The 8987-nt window shown below is 38.2% G+C and overlaps 1 protein-coding gene across 3 annotated transcripts in view; it reads left to right on the top strand.

Moving 5' to 3' along the window:
• SHOC2 (SHOC2 leucine rich repeat scaffold protein) overlaps nucleotides 1-8987 on the top strand; it is a 58140-nt gene that overhangs the window by 443 nt on the left and 48710 nt on the right. Inside the window, exon 1 of one of the 3 annotated variants that reach the window (XM_070432296.1) lies at nucleotides 281-366. The exons of 1 other annotated variant lie outside the window; for it this stretch is intronic. The gene's annotated coding sequence lies outside the window, so the exon portion shown is untranslated. Of the gene's footprint in view, nucleotides 1-280; nucleotides 367-7825; nucleotides 7844-8987 lie in introns of those variants that run through there. One more of the 3 variants, XM_070432298.1, reaches the window with a different exon arrangement.

The following is an 8987-nucleotide window of genomic DNA, read 5'->3' as shown; positions in this document are numbered from 1 at the left end:
GGCGTGGAGGAGCCGAGGAGAGGGAAAGGGCGGGGCGAGGAAAGCTGAAGCCCAAGGCTGCTTCTGATTGGGTGGCGTCGCTGGCGCTAGCGCCTCGTTCTGATTGGGCAGCGTCGGTTTCACTTGCCCCGCCTGACTTTCTTCCCCAGCCCGTGAGCGGCTGGCGCCGGAGGGGTGGGGCGGGTTGGTAGGAGCGAAAGTGTGGCGGGGCGGGCGGGGCGGGGCGAGTGGGGGAGGGGCGGGGCGGGGCGAGTGGGGGAGGGGCGGGCGGGGGGCGGCGGTTGGGCAGCGTCTCTTCTTAGGAGGAGGAGGAGGAGGAAGGAGGGCGAGCGAGCGAGGAGGATGGCGGAGTCGGGGCTCCTCACGGTAACCTGGGGCCGCTGAGGCGGGAGGGTGTCTGTAGGTCGGGTCTTCCTGCCTCCCTTCCTGCCCGTCGGGCGGTCGGGCTGTTGGTAGGGGGAGGCCCCGCGCGCCCTGGCTGGCGCGAGCCGGCGGGGCCGGGGCGAGGCCCCAGGGGCCGGGGCCCTGGGAGGCGCCGCCGCCGCCGCGGCTTTCCTGGGTGCTGTCGCCGGGAGGGCTGGGCCCTTGGACCGGGCTCTCCGTGCGGGGACCGCGGCGGGGCGCCTAGAGCGAGCCGGCCGGCTCTGACAGCGACCGGGGCCAGGCCTGCGGTGGCGGCGGGCGGCCGGGACAGCGCCCGGCGAGGGCGAGGGCGAGGGCGCGGGCCAGGGGCGCCGGGAGAGCGGTCCTGCTCCCCTCGGCTCCCGGAGTCGCCGGGTCGGGGCTGTAGGGAGACCGTGGGCGTCCGGGAGGGCGTGTAACGCTCGGGGGGGTCCCTGGCGCGGCGGTAGTGACTCGGGGCGGGGGGTCTTTCCTTGCCGCCTCCCCAGAGCCCACCGCGCTCTCCTCGCCCCCTCCCTCCCTTCGGGGGAGAGCGGTGAGGAGGTTTGGGTGTGTTGCCAGGTGAAGCGAGTTGTAGGCATTCAAGACTGCCCCGTCGGACATGCCTGATGGAAGCAACCTCTTTCGCGGTAGCTTTTAGAGACAGAGGAAAAGTACTCCCCCCCCCAACTCAACACTAGAGGTTTCGGGACAAAACGAATCCCCCAGCCCCCCAGCCCCTCAGCATCCATTGTTTTGTATCATCCTCCTCCCCCGCCCCACGTTTAGGTAAGAAGAATAATGACTCCAAACCATTAATTGCACCCGCACCCCCCCTTCCCCCTCCCCCCGCCATCAGCAGCGGGTGTGTGTTATTGTGTTCGTGTGGATTTACAAACAGGTGGAATGAATACGGATTTTTAAGCTTTCAGCCCCTTACAATTGCCGATTTGATTTTGTTGTCTGTTGCTTTGTATCATAATGGGGGTGATGAGAATTAAAGAGGAAGCAATGTTTTGCAACCTACCCAAAGAAATGTTTTCTAAGTCTCTGGGGATGCTGAAGCAAAAGTGGGTTGCAGATGTGGACTGTATAGTATTTGCCTTCATCCTAACTACCAGCAGTCTATAAGCTTATTTATATTTGTGCAGTTTTGTACATTTCTTAAATGTCAGCAGTTTCTAGTATCTACCCAGAGGGATTATTGTATCTAAAACTTATTTTTGTTATGTTTTTCAGAGTCCCAGGGTACACTTGTGTAACCAAGTATTTTTGTATCTAAATGAAGCATCAATACTGAAACATTATCTTTATTTTAAAGACCTCAGTTTATTAATGTACTAATCTCTAGACTTCCACGCCATAATCCTTCTGTTACGTTGTATTTGAAGAAATTTAGCTATTGGGTACAATTTGTAACATTCACAAAGCTTACATTTATAGTTTGAATTTATCGTGTTAAGGTTTTTCTATGTGACAAGTGACAAGAATTTTGAGGAATGAAATATGTAAATGATCATTCCTACCTATGGAACTTAGATTGAATATAAGCCTTTTAATTACTTGTTTGGGCATAAGGTACACCGTACTTTTAATTCATTATGATTATACATTTGAAAAATAGACCACAGACAAATAAAGGCTTTGTCTAAGGTTTGTAACTTTAAAATGGCTTAAAAGTAATATAAAGCTCTAACGTAAAACTATAATAATCATTTTTTCAAATTTTATTGAGAAATAATTGACATACATCACTGTATAGGTTTAAAGCTTATAGCGTGCTGGTTTGTTTTATATATATTGTGAGATGATTACCGTAACAGGTTTGGGTAACATCCATCTTCTCATATAGATATAACAAAAAGAAAAAAGAAAACAAGGAAATATTTTCCTTGTGATGAGAACTCTTAGGGTTTGCTCTCAACTTTCCTGTGTATCATACAGCGGTGTTAGCTGTCGTCATCATGTTGTACATTACATCCCTAGTACTTACTTATTGTGTAACTGGAGGTTTGTACCTTTTAACTACCTACCTTCCTCGTGTTCCCCTCCCCCATCCTCCTCCTCTGGTAACCACAAGTCTGATCTCTTTTTTTTATGTTTTTTTGTTGTTGTTAGTATGTTTTGTGTGTTTTTTAGATACCATAGCTAAGTGAGATCATACAGTATTTGTCTTTCTCTGACTTGTTTGCCTTCAAGGTCAATTCATGTCCCAAATGGTAGGAATTCCTCGTAAACTATATTCTTGAAATGCCAGTTTTGAGATATGGACCTTGCCTGTATCTAAGGTTCCTGCTTTTCCCCCCAAGATGTTTGTTCAGTTTTTGAAGAAACAACTACATTTATGTCAGGTTGGCATTTGTTTTCTGATCTCATTGTTAATATAGTTTTCAAGTGTTTAAGGTTTTCTCTTATTTTTTTAAAAATTCTTTTGCATTAAATAGTGCTATTAAGAGCTGCATTAATAGCTTGTAGCTGGATAACTTTTTAGTTTTTAAACTACCATATTCAGAAATTTTATCAAAGCTGTGATTTGATAATTGTAGCAAGAGTTATATTAATATTTTGTGAAAACTACAACCCAGTCAGAAATTTGAAACATTTCACTTTTCAAAAGAAACAGCAAAATTATAAATTCTTTTGTTAGACTTGCTGGAATTAATGCTTTTTAAACACTACTATTTCTTCAGTGTCTTGGAACAGGGCTTGTTTCACGTTCAGAGAGTCATAAACTGGAATTCTCTGTAAAGTACTCCCAAAAATGGTTTCTGAGTAGCTGCTGGTATATTATTTTGCCTTGGCTTACCTGTGTGGATTATGGGGGAAGGGTGGATAAAATTGGAATTCTTTGTTATTTGGGCAGTTAATTATGGTCATATTGGTTTTGAAGATATGCTAAATTATCAATATCTGTAATGTAATTTAATATTTCTGTAGGACTTGTTCTTTAAACAATTTAAATTTTTAGATTTTTTTTTTCTAGTAAGAAGATATTTAAAATATATAAAAATAATCTGTTGTGTTTTTGACCAGAAAATATACTCTAACTGTATTTGCAGATATGAGCATTGATATATTTTGGAGGTTGAAGATTAAATAAAAAAATATATCTTTATAATTCAATTTACTATATCATTCATGTCTGAAAAAGCATAAAATCAATACTTATAACAACAAAACAAAGCCAAGTCCAATACATACGCCCCTCCAAAACAATAAAAAATAACCAAACAACTTGACCCACAAGTCCTTTAGTGAGTCTGAGGTTTTTATAGCTTGGTTTTGATGAAAGTATTCTTGAAGTAGTTTATATTATAAAATATCAGGAGAGGAAATTTAGATATAAAATAAGCACTTGGACATTTCCTAGTAAGACTAGTAGGAAATTGGTAAATATTTTGTGAGTAGATGAATTAGATAGAAATTAGCTATAATACTTAAAATACATTAAGTATTTTTATGTGGTACTTGAGAAGTGAGTATTATAGGCATGAAATTGATATTTTTTGTTTATTGTTAGGCTTACGTTTTATGCATTATATTATGCATGGGCATTTTATAATTTAAGGCTAAATCTTTCATATGTATGTATATGTATATTCTGTTATCCCTGTCTCTGAATTTTACTTGTACACTGCATCAAATTTATGCCCTATAGATCTTTCTGGAAATATTTTCTCTCTTAATATAGTAGTTAAAATTTTGTATTTTTCTACCTCTCTGGCTACACTTTTAAAATCTGAAAAAATGTGTAAGTTACAAGGTGACCTCTGGTGTGCTTGAACTTGATATATTATAGAGTGTTCTGCAATATAATTGTCATCAGTGTAGGTTGAGGAGAAGATGCATAAGTCTGAGAAACTGATTTCTGTTCTAAAATATGTAGTTGAATTATTTTAGGGTAAACTAATGTTTATTATACCTTTGTTGGGTATTTTCCCCTGGTTTGCAACTTTTTACCAAATCAAAATTTCTTGCATGTGAAAAGCATATTCTAATGACAAAGGGCTCTTCAGCTTTTCAGATGTTGGCAACATATATGCTTTTTGAGAAAATAAGTTCCCATTATCAAGATTTAAAAGAACTAATTAGATTTCACACTATATATCTCATTGCAATTTCTCTATAAAGATCAGCACTGGTTGCAAAAAGTAGAGAATGCTGTCAAAAGGCAAAGGTTCTTTTGTCAGAAAGAATGAACATATTGCTTAAAACTAAAACATTACAAGAGACCTTTAAAAGGTATAATTGGTCCCTACATGAAATGAACCTGAAAATCTTTTATGAAGTATTTGGCATGTCTGTCTTCTAATATTTATAGCACTGTGAATACTCACAATTTAAGCACTTCATTTGTCTTCAAATACTATTTATAAATTCTACAATTTTAATTTAGTAATTTTACAGTTGAAAAAGATAGTTCTTTTTTCTTTTAGTTTTTCTAATGTCTTGGAGGTAAAGTGGAAATGGGTTGTTCTGACCCTGATAATGTCTTAGAATTTAGAGTGAATTTCATCAAATTTGAGCTTTCTCAGTTTTGTGTAATACAGTACTGCTTCCTGCTTTTAAGACTTTCACAGTTTTGCAAATAGTCTTTATGTTAACTTTCAAATTTTGTTCTATAAATATTTCTTACAAACTACAGTTTCATATTCACTAATGTCATAGACTATCTACTGAGTGCCATGTATGGTTCACACTCTGAGGATGCAGAAATAAATATACTATGTTTCCTATGCTCAACAAGTTCAGTTTGTTGCATAAGTTGGACAGGACAAATCAGTAGTTGGTTTTAGAGTGACAGGTGCTTTGATAACAATATACACTGAAGATTTTAGATGAGTTAAGGCTCAGACTACATGCATAACCTGCATTGCTTACTGGAGGATTGGGCCTGAACTAAGTCTTGAGGAATAAGTAGGATAAATAGAGGTTAAAAAAAAAGCAAAGAAGTTGGAGACATTAATGTCCATTTGGAGAATTGCAGGTGAATAGCAATTTGGATTTCATGTGTGACCTAATATTTTAGGTGATACAGTAGGCTTTCATGAAAGTTCACATTTTTAGAGACTGTTATTTCTTGTGTGCCTAATTTAATTTGGGCCTTGAACTGTAAATCTGCATTAATGTTGGGGAACTGCTCAAAATTATTACTTAAAACTTAAAGTGTATATTTTATTAATATTTTAATTAAGTACAAAAGAGAAGATATTAGCCTGATATGAAATAATTCCCAGGCTTAGAACTCCAATTATGTTTCAAAATCGAAATTAAGTATCTTTTTCTCAGTATTTATGCATCATGTTAAGAGTAACAATTATGAATTTCTTTAAAGCTCATAGTAGGTTTTTACTATACATTTAAAATTTGCTGTTCTGAGAATTAAAAACAACTTCTTTGCAAACAAATTAAAAACTAGTGGCCTGGTGCACGGATTCGTGCACATTGAAAGGAAATTAATTAGAAGAAAGCTTCGTGCGGTAATTACATTACTGCAAAAAAAATAGTTTATATAACAGTATTATAAAATTAAAATACAAAACATTTTAATATCGCTATTCGCCCTTTCTCTATAATAGAAGTAAGAGATGAAAGAAAATTAGTAAAATGTATATGAAAATAATATGTAAATTGATTAATAAATAAACAATAATAACATGATAGAAAAACAAAGACATGATATAAAAATAACAAAAACATAAAAACATTGATAAAAACAATGATAAATTGATTAATAAATAAACAACAGCAACATGATATAACAACAACAAAGTGTCAATAGTTGGTCTTCAGATACATTCTGGCATCGCATGTGATTGGCGCCAATGAGAGCTTTATATGTATCGTGCATGTGTGAGTCAATGTTTATTTTGAAATTGCCAGTGTGTGTCATATGTACTGGCTGGTCAGTCGATTGGACAGTTGGATGGACATGCGGTCGGTCACTTAGCCTTTTATATATATAGATGCCACTTTTTCAGCTAAGTAGATCAGACCGTATGATTAGTAGTTATATCTTGGTAGAAGTCTTTTTATGGTCTTACATGATTTAGAAGTTTTCTGAATTTGAATATTAAGTAATATTTCATATAGTATGATTTAATACTTTTTCAAGGGCACAGTGAGGCCTTCTTTGCCATCCCAAACTCCATTTCCCACAAAGTGCAATAGTGCCATAGTTCCCATTTTAAAACATTCTCATATTGCTTTTCTTTTGGTTTTGATACTTCCATTTTCATTACAGAAATTTGAGAAATTTCTTTTTAAAATTCTCACATTTTACAGTTACATGTTATAACATCTCATTTATCTCAAGGTTATGTAATAGGAAACTAAAACTTTCTGATATCCTCTTGAATAAAACCAAATGTAATGTTCTCCTGGCGAACCTAATCACCCTTCAGCCTTCAGTTTTTCATCCTTGGGGAGGCCTTCTTTGATTCCCTAGTTAGATTTTTCTGTTAAAGGTCCCTTAGCATCTGCACTTTTTTTATTCCACTCATCATTTTTGTAATGATGTGTTTAATGTCTGTCTTTTTGCTATTCTCTAAGCTTCGTAATGAGCAGAGCCCCTCAAACAAACAGGCCACTAAAAAGGATAAAGAAGTGTCATTGCTCTTAAACACATTTCCTGCTTTTACAATCCCTCAGTACTCAATTCAGGGCTTTTTTGCTCTCTCATAATATGCAATTTTTAAAAGTTTGGTAACCAAATGTAAAAAGACCTGGGGTACTCCTAGAGGCCATAAGAGAGTTGAAAATAACAACAGAGGGAAAACAGTTAAAAGCAAATACAAAACTTTAAAAATAATTATCAGTTAAAGGCACCTTCGTGTTGTGATAAACACACTTAGAATCTTTTAAGACACCATTTGTTTTATATGTAGCTATGTTTTGTAGTTCAGAAAGGTTTCTATCTAAAATGATAGAATTAAAAAAAATTTAATCCTCACAGGAGGAGGTGGTTTTTTAAAAATTGATTTGAGAGAGAAAGAGAAAAAACAACAACATGGATGTGAAAGAGAAACATCTGCCTCCCCAAGGATTGAACCTACAACTCGGGCATGTTCTGGGAGCAAAACCCAAGGTGCTCCAACCAACTGAGCCTTACTGGCCAGGGGCCAGGGCTACAACTAAAATTTTTTAATGTGTTACACTTTTGTTATTGGAAAGATATGCTTAATGGGTGAAATACAGTAGGCAACATAAGTATTTGAGTAAAATTAAGTAGAAGCAAATCATTATCTGATGATACAGAATCAATGCAGCATCATATTATGACCTTAAATTTGCAGAAGTAACTTTTATACCAAACATGTGCTCTTTATTTATTTAGCTGTGAAATATGTAAAATTGAGTAACAACATGTTTTTTTTTTTTCAACAGTTTTGAATGAAAACATACCTGTTGCAATGATATGACAAAATGATATATTTCTGCAACCTCTATTCTGTTAAAGAGAGTAAGCTTAATCTCTTGGCATTTCCTAGTAACCTAGACTGGAAAAATTAGATTGGGGGTCATAATTACTTTTTTGCTAGAAGTATATGTAGTGTAACAGATTGGGTGACCTGAAGTAGATTATATTTAGTTTTGTTTCATGTATCTTCTAGGATAAAATTTCACTTTAGTTCTGGTTCAGATAAATTGCATTTTATCTTAATATTGTAATCTATTGAGTTCTATAAGGGTAAGTATGTAGAAGAGCTAATTTCTTATTTTGTTGCTAAAATAAATATTGGTTTACCATGTGTTAATTACAGTTTTAAACATAGAAATAGAACACTTATATACTAGGTAGCTTAAAATAGTAAGGTTTTATTATTTAATCTTAAAGACATTTATTTCTGTACTTTGGAAGTAGTGATTTGGAATTCTTAATACTAGAAATATGTCCTAGTTTCAGAACACCCACTAAGCAACTGTGGGAACTCAGCATGCTAAATGGCTTGTAGTGCTGCAGTATTTTTTAATTTTCCCCACCTCCTGTTATATAATAGCTTATTGTAGTACACACTGAAGATGAGTGTTTGGGCCAAGAACAAAGTTTATTGAAGCCCCCAAATATGTGAGACTGTGTCAGGCTTTGTGTTGGACTCTGATGACCTAAAGATGATCCTATGTAATAAAAGGCTAATATGCAAGTCAACCGAACAGCGGAACGACCAGTCACTATGACGTGCACTGACCACCAGGGGGCAGACACTCAACACAGGAGCTGCCCCCTGGTGGTCAGTACACTCACACAGGAGGAGCGCCACTCAGCCAGAAGCCCTGAGCTTGACTCATGGCTGGCAAGCCCAGTGGCAGTGGTGGGAGCCTCTCCCGCCTCCACCGCAGGGCTAAGGATGTCCGACTGCCGGCTTAGGAGCGAGCCCGCAGTCGGACATCCCTCAAGGGCTTCCAGACTGTGAGAGGGCGCAGACCAGGCCGAGCCCTCCCCGCCCCCCCCCCCCCCCCAAGTGCACGAATTTCGTGCACCCGGCCTCTAGTCGAATATAATGATGGCCAGTGAGTGAATGGTATAAATTAGGTGATAATATTTTAGGTTACAAATAAGGCATAAAAAGCATTGTTTTGGGGCTTGAGAGAAATGACTTTAAAAA

This window comes from Myotis yumanensis, unplaced genomic scaffold (assembly GCF_028538775.1).
Source record: "Myotis yumanensis isolate MYYU_CA2020_CCGP unplaced genomic scaffold, mMyoYum1.0.hap1 SCAF_13, whole genome shotgun sequence".
In the NCBI taxonomy this organism is placed as follows: Eukaryota; Metazoa; Chordata; class Mammalia; order Chiroptera; family Vespertilionidae; genus Myotis; species Myotis yumanensis.
Note: the sequence above shows the minus strand (reverse complement) of the source record. Positions and strands in the feature narration are given on the sequence as shown.